This window comes from Euprymna scolopes, chromosome 5, assembly GCF_053919585.1.
Source record: "Euprymna scolopes isolate OS-2025 chromosome 5, ASM5391958v1, whole genome shotgun sequence".
Lineage (NCBI taxonomy): Eukaryota > Metazoa > Mollusca > Cephalopoda > Sepiida > Sepiolidae > Euprymna > Euprymna scolopes.
The window spans coordinates 78796822-78810254 of record NC_136486.1 but is presented as its reverse complement, the minus strand read 5'-3'; positions in this window follow the sequence as shown (position 1 = coordinate 78810254).

Below are 13433 nucleotides of genomic sequence, written 5' to 3'. Positions count from 1 at the left end.
ACATATGAAATCATTTTATATTAATTAAGAAATGTTTTGTTCACCACATATATGAAATAATTTTATATTAATTAAGAAATGTTTTGTTCAACACACATATGAAATCATTTTATATTAATTAAGAAATGTTTTGTTCAACACACATATGAAATCGTTTTATATTAATTAAGAAATGTTTTGTTCAACACACATATGAAATCATTTTATATTAATTAAGAAATGTTTTGTTCAACACATATATGAAATAATTTTATATTAATTAATGAATGTTTTGTTCAACACACATATGAAATCATTTTATATTAATTAAGAAATGTTTTGTACAACACATACATGAAATAATTTTATATTAATTAATGAATGTTTTGTTCAACACACATATGAAATAATTTTGTATTAATTAAGAAATGTTTTGTACAACACATGTATGAAATAATTTTGTATTAATTAAGAAATGTTTTGTACAACACATATATGAAATAATTTTGTATTAATTAAGAAATGTTTTGTTCAACACACATATGAAATCATTTTATATTAATTAAGAAATGTTTTGTTAAACACATATATGAAATAATTTTATATTAATTAATGAATGTTTTGTACAACACATATATGAAATAATTTTATATTAATTAATGAATGTTTTGTTCAACACACATATGAAATCATTTTATATTAATTAAGAAATGTTTTGTTCAACACACATATGAAATCATTTTATATTAATTAAGAAATGTTTTGTTCAACACATATATGAAATAATTTTATATTAATTAATGAATGTTTTGTTCAACACACATATGAAATAATTTTATATTAATTAAGAAATGTTTTGTTCAACACACATATGAAATCATTTTATATTAATTAAGAAATGTTTTGTACAACACATATATGAAATAATTTTATATTAATTAATGAATGTTTTGTTCAACACACATATGAAATAATTTTGTATTAATTAAGAAATGTTTTGTACCACACATATATGAAATAATTTTATATTAATTAATGAATGTTTTGTTCAACACACATATGAAATTATTTTATATTAATTAAGAAATGTTTTGTTCAACACACATATGAAATAATTTTATATTAATTAAGAAATGTTTTGTTCAACACACATATGAAATCATTTTATATTAATTAAGACATGTTTTGTTCAACACACATATGAAATAATTTTATATTAATTAAGAAATGTTTTGTTCAACACACATATGAAATAATTTTATATTCATTAATGAATTTTTGTTCAATACACATATGAAATAATTTTATATTAATTAAGAAATGTTTTGTTCAACACACATATGAAATCATTTTATATTAATTAAGAAATGTTTTGTTCAACACACATATGAAATCATTTTATATTAATTAATGAATGTTTTGTTCAACACATATATGAAATAATTTTATATTAATTAATGAATGTTTTGTTCAACACACATATGAAATCATTTTATATTAATTAATGAATGTTTTGTTCAACACACATATGAAATAATTTTATATTAATTAATGAATGTTTTGTTCAACACACATATGAAATCATTTTATATTAATTAACGAATGTTTTGTTCAACACACATATGAAATAATTTTATATTAATTAATGAATGTTTTGTTCAACACACGTATGAAATAATTTTATATTAATTAATGAATGTTTTGTTCAACACACATATGAAATAATTTTATATTAATTAAGAAATGTTTTGTACAACACACATATGAAATAATTTTATATTAATTAATGAATGTTTTGTTCAACACACATATGAAATAATTTTATATTAATTAAGAAATGTTTTGTACAACACACATATGAAATAATTTTATATTAATTAATGAATGTTTTGTTCAACACACATATGAAATAATTTTATATTAATTAACGAACGTTTTGTTCAACACACATATAAAATAATTTTATATTAATTAATGAATGTTTTATACAACACACATATGAAATAATTTTATATTAATTAATGAATGTTTTGTTCAGCACACATATGAAATAATTTTATATTAATTAATGAATGTTTTGTTAACCACACATATGAAATAATTATATATTAATTAATAAATGTTTTGTACAACACACATATGAAATAATTTTGTATTAATTAAGAAATGTTTTGTACAACACATATATGAAATAGTTTTATATTCATTAATGAATGTTTTGTTAGACACATATATGAAATCATTTTATATTAATTAATGAATGTTTTGTTCAACACACATATGAAATAATTTTATATAAATTAATGAATGTTTTGTTCAACACACATATGAAATAATTTTATATTAATTAAGAAATGTTTTGTTCAACACACATATGAAATCATTTTTTATTAATTAAGAAATGTTTTGTTCAACACACATATGAAATAATTTTATATTAATTAATGAATGTTTTGTTCAACACACACATGAAATAATTTTATATTAATTAAGAAATGTTTTGTACAACACATATGTGAAATAATTTTATATTAATTAATGAATGTTTTGTTCAACACACATATGAAATAATTCTATATTAATTAATGAATGTTTTGTTCAACACACATATGAAATCATTTTATATTAATTAATGAATGTTTTGTTCAACACATATATGAAATAATTTTATATTAATTAAGAAATGTTTTGTTCAACACACATATGAAATCATTTTATATTAATTAAGAAATGTTTTGTACAACACATATATGAAATAATTTTATATTAATTAATGAATGTTTTGTTCAACACACATATGAAATCATTTTATATTAATTAATGAATGTTTTGTACAACACACATATGAAATAATTTTATATTAATTAATGAATGTTTTGTTCAACACACATATGAAATAATTTTATATTAATTAAGAAATGTTTTGTTCAACACACATATGAAATCATTTTATATTAATTAAGAAATGTTTTGTTCAACACACATATGAAATCGTTTTATATTAATTAAGAAATGTTTTGTTCAACACACATATGAAATCATTTTATATTAATTAAGAAATGTTTTGTTCAACACATATATGAAATAATTTTATATTAATTAATGAATGTTTTGTTCAACACACATATGAAATCATTTTATATTAATAAGAAATGTTTTGTTCAACACACATATGAAATCATTTTATATTAATTAAGAAATGTTTTGTACAACACATACATGAAATAATTTTATATTAATTAATGAATGTTTTGTTCAACACACATATGAAATAATTTTGTATTAATTAAGAAATGTTTTGTACCACACATATATGAAATAATTTTATATTAATTAATGAATGTTTTGTTCAACACACATATGAAATCATTTTATATTAATTAAGAAATGTTTTGTTCAACACACATATGAAATAATTTTATATTAATTAAGAAATGTTTTGTTCAACCCACATATGACATCATTTTATATTAATTAAGAAATGTTTTGTACAACACATATATGAAATAATTTTATATTAATTAATGAATGTTTTGTTCAACACACATATGAAATAATTTTGTATTAATTAAGAAATGTTTTGTACCACACATATATGAAATAATTTTATATTAATTAATGAATGTTTTGTACAACACACATATGAAATCATTTTATATTAATTAAGAAATGTTTTGTTCAACACACATATGAAATAATATTATATTAATTAAGAAATGTTTTGTTCAACACACATATGAAATAATTTTATATTCATTAATGACTTTTTGTTCAACACACATATGAAATAATTTTATATTAATTAAGAAATGTTTTGTTCAACACACATATGAAATGATTTTATATTAATTAAGAAATGTTTTGTTCAACACACATATGAAATCATTTTATATTAATTAATGAATGTTTTGTTCAACACATATATGAAATCATTTTATATAAATTAATGAATGTTTTGTTCAACACACATAAGAAATAATTTTATATTAATTAATGAATGTTTTGTTCAACACACATATGAAATAATTTTATATTAATTAACGAATGTTTTGTTCAGCACACATATGAAATCATTTTATATTAATTAATGAATGTTTTGTTCAACACACATATGAAATAATTATATATTAATTAACGAATGTTTTGTTCAACACACATATGAAATAATTTTATATTAATTAATGAATGTTTTGTACAACACATATATGAAACAATTTTATATTCATTAATGAATGTTTTGTTCAACACATATATGAAATCATTTTATATTAAATCATAAATGTTTTGTTCAACACACATATGAAATAATTTTATATAAATTAATGAATGTTTTGTTCAACACACATATGAAATAATTTTATATTCATTAAGAAATGTTTTGTTCAACACACATATGAAATTTTATATTAATTAAGAAATGTTTTGTACAACCCATATATGAAATAATTTTATATTAATTAATGAATGTTTTGTTCAACACACATATGAAATAATTTTATATTAATTAATGAATGTTTTGTACAACACACATATGAAATAATTTTATATTAATTAATGAATGTTTTGTTCAACACATCTAGGAAATAATTTTATATTAATTAAGAAATGTTTTGTTCAACACACATATGAAATCATTTTATATTAATTAAGACATGTTTTGTACAACACACATATGAAATCATTTTATATTAATTAAGAAATGTTTTGTTCAACACACATATGAAATCATTTTATATTAATTAATGAATGTTTTGTTCAACACACATATGAAATCATTTTATATTAATTAATGAATGTTTTGTTCAACACACATATGAAATCATTTTATATTAATTAAGAAATGTTTTGTTCAACACACATATGAAATCATTTTATATTAATTAATGAATGTTTTGTTCAACACACATAGTAAATAATTTGATATTAATTAAGAAATGTTTTGTTCAACACACATATGAAATCATTTTATATTAATTAAGAAATGTTTTGTACAACACATATTTGTAAATAATTTTATATTAATTAATGAATGTTTTGTTCAACACACATATGAAATAATTTTGTATTAATTAAGAAATGTTTTGTACCACACATATATGAAATAATTTTATATTAATTAATGAATGTTTTGTTCAACACACATATGAAATAATTTTATATTAATTAAGAAATGTTTTGTTCAACACACATATGAAATAATTTTATATTAATTAAGAAATGTTTTGTTCAACACACATATGAAATCATTTTATATTAATTAAGAAATGTTTTGTTCAACACACATATGAAATATTTTTATATTCATTAATGAATTTTTGTTCAACACACATATGAAATAATTTTATATTAATTAACGAATGTTTTGTTCAACACACATATGAAATAATTTTATATTAATTAAGAAATGTTTTGTTCAACACACATATGAAATCATTTTATATTAATTAACGAATGTTTTGTTCAACACATATGTAATCATTTTATATTAATTAATGAATGTTTTGTTCAACACACATATGAAATAATTTTATATTAATTAAGAAATGTTTTGTTCAACACACATATGAAATAATTTTATATTAATTAACGAATGTTTTGTTCAACACACATATGAAATAATTTTATATTAATTAATGAATGTTTTGTTCAACACACATATGAAATAATTTTATATTAATTAACGAATGTTTTGTTCAACACACATATAAAATCATTTTATATTAATTAATGAATGTTTTGTTCAACACACATATGAAATCATTTTATATTAATTACGAATGTTTTGTTCAACACACATATGAAATAATTTTATATTAATTAATGAATGTTTTGTTCAACACACATATGAAATAATTTTATATTAATTAATGAATGTTTTTTTCAACACACATATGAAATAATTTTATATTAATTAATAAATGGTTTGTACAACACACATATGAAATAATTTTATATTAATTAATGAATGTTTTGTTCAACACACATATGAAATAATTTTATATTAATTAACGAATGTTTTGTTCAACACACATATGAAATTATTTTATATTAATTAATGAATGTTTTGTTCAACACACATATGAAATAATTTTATATTTATTAATGAATGTTTTGTTCAACACACATATGAAATAATTTTATATTAATTAAGAAATGTTTTGTACAACACACATATGAAATAATTTTATATTAATTAATGAATGTTTTGTTCAGCACACATATGAAATAATTTTATATTAATTAATGAATGTTTTGTTCAACACACATATGAAATAATTTTATATTAATTAATGAATGTTTTGTTCAACACATATAGGAAATCATTTTATATTAATTAACGAATGTTATGTTCAACACACATATGAAATAATTTTATATTAATTAATACATGTTTTGTTCAACACACATATGAAATAATTTTATATTCATTAACGAATGTTTTGTTCAACACACATATGAAATCATTTTATATTAATTAATGAATGTTTTGTTCAACACACATATGAAATAATTTTATATTAATTAATGAATGTTTTGTTCAACACACATATGAAATAATTTTATATTAATTAAGAAATGTTTTGTACAACACACATATGAAATAATTTTATATTAATTAATGAATGTTTTGTTCAGCACACATATGAAATAATTTTATATTAATTAACGAATGTTTTGTTCAACACACATATGAAATCATTTTATATTAATTAATGAATGTTTTGTACAACACACATATGAAATAATTTTGTATTAATTAATGAATGTTTTGTTCAACACATATATGAAATAATTTTATATTAATTAAGAAATGTTTTGTTCAACACACATATGAAATCATTTTATATTAATTAAGAAATGTTTTGTACAACCTATATATGAAATAATTTTATATTAATTAATGAATGTTTTGTTCAACACACATATGAAATCATTTTATATTAATTAATAAATGTTTTGTACAACACACATATGAAATAATTTTATATTAATTAATGAATGTTTTGTTCAACACATATAGGAAATAATTTTATATTAATTAAGAAATGTTTTGTTCAACACACATATGAAATCATTTTATATTAATTAATAAATGTTTTGTACAACACACATATGAAATAATTTTATATTAATTAAGAAATGTTTTGTTCAACTCATATATGAAATCATTTTATATAATAATTGAATGTTTTGTACAACACACATATGAAATAATTTTATATTAATTAATAAATGTTTTGTTCAACACATATATGAAATAATTTTATATTAATTAAGAAATGTTTTGTTCAACACACATATGAAATAATTTTATATACATTAAGAAATGTTTTGTTCAACACATATATGAAATAATTTTATATTAATTAATGAATGTTTTGTTCAACACACATATGAAATAATTTTATATTAATTAAGAAATGTTTTGTTCAACACACATATGAAATCATTTTATATTAATTAAGAAATGTTTTGTACAACACATATATGAAATAATTTTATATTAATTAATGAATGTTTTGTTCAACACACATATGAAATCATTTTATATTAATTAATGAATGTTTTGTACAACACACATATGAAATAATTTTATATTAATTAATGAATGTTTTGTTCAACACACATATGAAATAATTTTATATTAATTAAGAAATGTTTTGTTCAACACACATATGAAATAATTTTATATTAATTAAGAAATGTTTTGTTCAACACACATATGAAATCATTTTATATTAATTAAGAAATGTTTTGTTCAACACACATATGAAATCATTTTATATTAATTAAGAAATGTTTTGTTCAACACATATATGAAATAATTTTATATTAATTAATGAATGTTTTGTTCAACACACATGTGAAATCATTTTATATTAATTAAGAAATGTTTTGTTCAACACACATATGAAATCATTTTATATTAATTAAGAAATGCTTTGTACAACACATACATGAAATCATTTTATATTAATTAATGAATGTTTTGTTCAACACACATATGAAATAATTTTGTATTAATTAAGAAATGTTTTGTACCACACATATATGAAATAATTTTACATTAATTAATGAATGTTTTGTTCAACACACATATGAAATAATTTTATATTAATTAAGAAATGTTTTGTTCAACACACATATGAAATAATTTTATATTAATTAAGAAATGTTTTGTTCAACCCACATATGAAATCATTTTATATTAATTAAGAAATGTTTTGTACAACACATATATGAAATAATTTTATATTAATTAATGAATGTTTTGTTCAACACACATATGAAATAATTTTATATTAATTAAGAAATGTTTTGTTCAACACACATATGAAATAATTTTATATTAATTAAGAAATGTTTTGTTCAACACACATATGAAATAATTTTATATTAATTAAGAAATGTTTTGTTCAACACACATATGAAATAATTTTATATTAATTAAGACATGTTTTGTTCAACACACATATGAAATAATTTTATATTCATTAATGAATTTTTGTTCAACACACATATGAAATAATTTTATAATAATTAAGAAATGTTTTGTTCAACACACATATGAAATCATTTTATATTAACTAAGAAATGTTTTGTTCAACCCACATATGAAAGCATTTTATATTAATTAAGAAATGTTTTGTACAACACATATATGAAATAATTTTATATTAATTAATGAATGTTTTGTTCAACACACATATGAAATAATTTTATATTAATTAAGAAATGTTTTGTTCAACACACATATGAAATCATTTTATATTAATTAAGAAATGTTTTGTTCAACACACATATGAAATAATTTTATATTAATTAAGACATGTTTTGTTCAACACACATATGAAATAATTTTATATTCATTAATGAATTTTTGTTCAACACACATATGAAATAATTTTATAATAATTAAGAAATGTTTTGTTCAACACACATATGAAATCATTTTATATTAATTAATGAATGTTTTGTTCAGCACACATATGAAATAATTTTGTATTAATTAATGAATGTTTTGTTCACCACACATATGAAATAATTTTATATTAATTAATGAATGTTTTGTTCAACACACATATGAAATAATTTTATATTAATTAACGAATGTTTTGTTCAACACACATACGAAATAATTTTATATTAATTAATGAATGTTTTGTACAACACACATATGAAATAATTTTATATTAATTAATGAATGTTTTGTTCAACACACATATGAAATAATTTTATATTAATTAACGAATGTTTTGTTCAATACACATATGAAATCATTTTATATTAATTAATGAATGTTTTGTTCAGCACACATATGAAATAATTTTGTATTAATTAATGAATGTTTTGTTCACCACACATATGAAATAATTATATATTAATTAATAAATGTTTTGTACAACACACATATGAAATAATTTTGTATTAATTACCGAATGTTTTGTACAACACATATATGAAATAATTTTCTATTCATTAATGAATGTTTTGTTCAACACATATATGAAATCATTTTATATTAATTAATGAATGTTTTGTTCAACACACATATGAAACAATTTTATATAAATGAATGAATGTTTTGTTCAACACACATATGAAATAATTTTATATTAATTAAGAAATGTTTTGTTCAACACACATATGAAATTTTATATTAATTAAGAAATGTTTTGTACAACCCATATATGAAATAATTTTATATTAATTAATGAATGTTTTGTTCAACACACATATGAAATCATTTTATATTAATTAATGAATGTTTTGTACAACACATATATGAAATAATTTTATATTAATTAAGAAATGTTTTGTTCAACACACATATGAAATTTTATATTAATTAAGAAATGTTTTGTACAACACATATATGAAATCATTTTATATTAATTAATGAATGTTTTGTACCACACATATATGAAATAATTTTATATTAATTAATGAATGTTTTGTTCAACACACATATGAAATAATTTTATATTAATTAAGAAATGTTTTGTTCAACACACATATGAAATCATTTTATATTAATTAAGAAATGTTTTGTACAACACATATATGAAATAATTTTATATTAATTAATGAATGTTTTGTTCAGCACACATATGAAATAATTTTATATTAATTAAGAAATGTTTTGTTCAACACACATATGAAATAATTTTATATTAATTAATGAGTTTTTTGTTCAACACACATATGAAATCATTTTATATTAATTAATGAATGTTTTGTTCAACACACATATGAAATAATTTTATATTAATTAATGAATGTTTTGTTCAACACACATATGAAATAATTTTATATTAATTAACGAATGTTTTGTTCAACACACATATGAAATAATTTTATATTAATTAATGAATGTTTTGTTCAAAACACATATGAAATCATTTTATATTAATTAACGAATGTTTTGTTAAACACATATGTAATCATTTTATATTAATTAATGAATGTTTTGTTCAACACACATATGAAATAATTTTATATTAATTAAGAAATGTTTTGTTCAACACACATATGAAATAATTTTATATTAATTAACGAATGTTTTGTTCAACACACATATGAAATAATTTTATATTAATTAATGAATGTTTTGTTCAACACACATATGAAATAATTTTATATTAATTAACGAATGTTTTGTTCAACACACATATGAAATCATTTTATATTAATTAATGAATGTTTTGTTCAACACACATATGAAATCATTTTATATTAATTAACGAATGTTTTGTTCAACACACATATGAAATCATTTTATATTAATTAATGAATGTTTTGTTCAAAACACATATGAAATAATTTTATATTAATTAATGAATGTTTTGTTCAACACACATATGAAATAATTTTATATTAATTAATGAATGTTTTGTTCAACACACATATGAAATAATTTTATATTAATTAATGAATGCTTTGTTCAACACACATATGAAATAATTTTATATTAATTAATGAATTTTTTGTTCAACACACATATGAAATCATTTTATATTAATTAATGAATGTTTTGTTCAACACACATATGAAATAATTTTATATTAATTAATGAATGTTTTGTTCAACACACATATGAAATAATTTTATATTAATTAACGAATGTTTTGTTCAACACACATATGAAATAATTTTATATTAATTAATGAATGTTTTGTTCAACACACATATGAAATCATTTTATATTAATTAACGAATGTTTTGTTAAACACATATGTAATCATTTTATATTAATTAATGAATGTTTTGTTCAACACACATATGAAATAATTTTATATTAATTAAGAAATGTTTTGTTCAACACACATATGAAATAATTTTATATTAATTAACGAATGTTTTGTTCAACACACATATGAAATAATTTTATATTAATTAATGAATGTTTTGTTCAACACACATATGAAATAATTTTATATTAATTAACGAATGTTTTGTTCAACACACATATGAAATCATTTTATATTAATTAATGAATGTTTTGTTCAACACACATATGAAATCATTTTATATTAATTAACGAATGTTTTGTTCAACACACATATGAAATCATTTTATATTAATTAATGAATGTTTTGTTCAAAACACATATGAAATCATTTTATATTAATTAATGAATGTTTTGTTCAACACACATATGAAATAATTTTATATTAATTAATAAATGGTTTGTACAACACACATATGAAATAATTTTATATTAATTAATGAATGTTTTGTTCAACACACATATGAAATTATTTTATATTAATTAACGAATGTTTTGTTCAACACACATATGAAATCATTTTATATTAATTAATGAATGTTTTGTTCAACACACATATGAAATAATTTTATATTTATTAATGAATGTTTTGTTCAACACACATATGAAATAATTTTATATTAATTAAGAAATTTTTTGTACAACACACATATGAAATAATTTTATATTAATTAATGAATGTTTTGTTCAGCACACATATGAAATAATTTTATATTAATTAATGAATGTTTTGTTCAACACACATATGAAATAATTTTATATTAATTAATGAATGTTTTGTTCAACACACATATGAAATCATTTTATATTAATTAACGAATGTTTTGTTCAACAAACATATGAAATAATTTTATATTTATTAATGAATGTTTTGTTCAACACACATATGAAATAATTTTATATTAATTAACGAATGTTTTGTTCAACACACATATGAAATCATTTTATATTAATTAATGAATGTTTTGTTCAACACACATATGAAATAATTTTATATTAATTAATGAATGTTTTGTTCAACACACATATGAAATAATTTTATATTAATTAAGAAATGTTTTGTACAACACACATATGAAATAATTTTATATTAATTAATGAATGTTTTGTTCAGCACACATATGAAATAATTTTATATTAATTTACGAATGTTTTGTGCAACACACATATGAAATCATTTTATATTAATTAATGAATGTTTTGTACAACACACATATGAAATAATTTTGTATTAATTATGAATGTTTTGTTCAACACATATATGAAATAATTTTATATTAATTAAGAAATGTTTTGTTCAACACACATATGAAATCATTTTATATTAATCAAGAAATGCTTTGTACAACACACATATGAAATAATTTTATATTAATTAAGAAATGTTTTGTTCAACACATATATGAAATCATTTTATATTAATTAATGAATGTTTTGTACAACACACATATGAAATCATTTTATATTAATCATTAAATGTTTTGCTCAACACACATATGAAATCATTTTATATTAATTAAGAAATGTTTAGTTCAACACACATATGAAATCATTTTATATTAATTCAGAAATGTTTTGTTCAACACACATATGAAATCATTTTATATTAATTAAGAAATGTTTTGTACAACACATATATGAAATAATGTTATATTAATTAATTAATGTTTTGTTCAACACACATATGAAATAATTTTATATTAATTAAGAAATGTTTTGTTGAACACACATATGCAATCATTTTATATTAATTAAGAAATGTTTTGTACAACACATATATGAAATAATTTTATATTAATTAATGAATGTTTTGTTCAACACACATATGAAATAATTTTATATTAATCAAGAAATGTTTTGTTCAACACACATATGATATCATTTTATATTAATTAAGAAATCTTTTGTACAACACACATATGAAATAATTTTATATTAATTAAGAAATGTTTTGTTCAACACATATATGAAATCATTTTATATTAATAATTGAATATTTTGTACAACACACATATGAAATAATTTTATATTAATTAATAAATGTTTTGTTCAACACACATATGAAATCATTTTATATTAATTAAGAAATGTTTTGTTCAACACACATATGAAATAATTTTATATACATTAAGAAATGTTTTGTTCAACACATATATGAAATAAT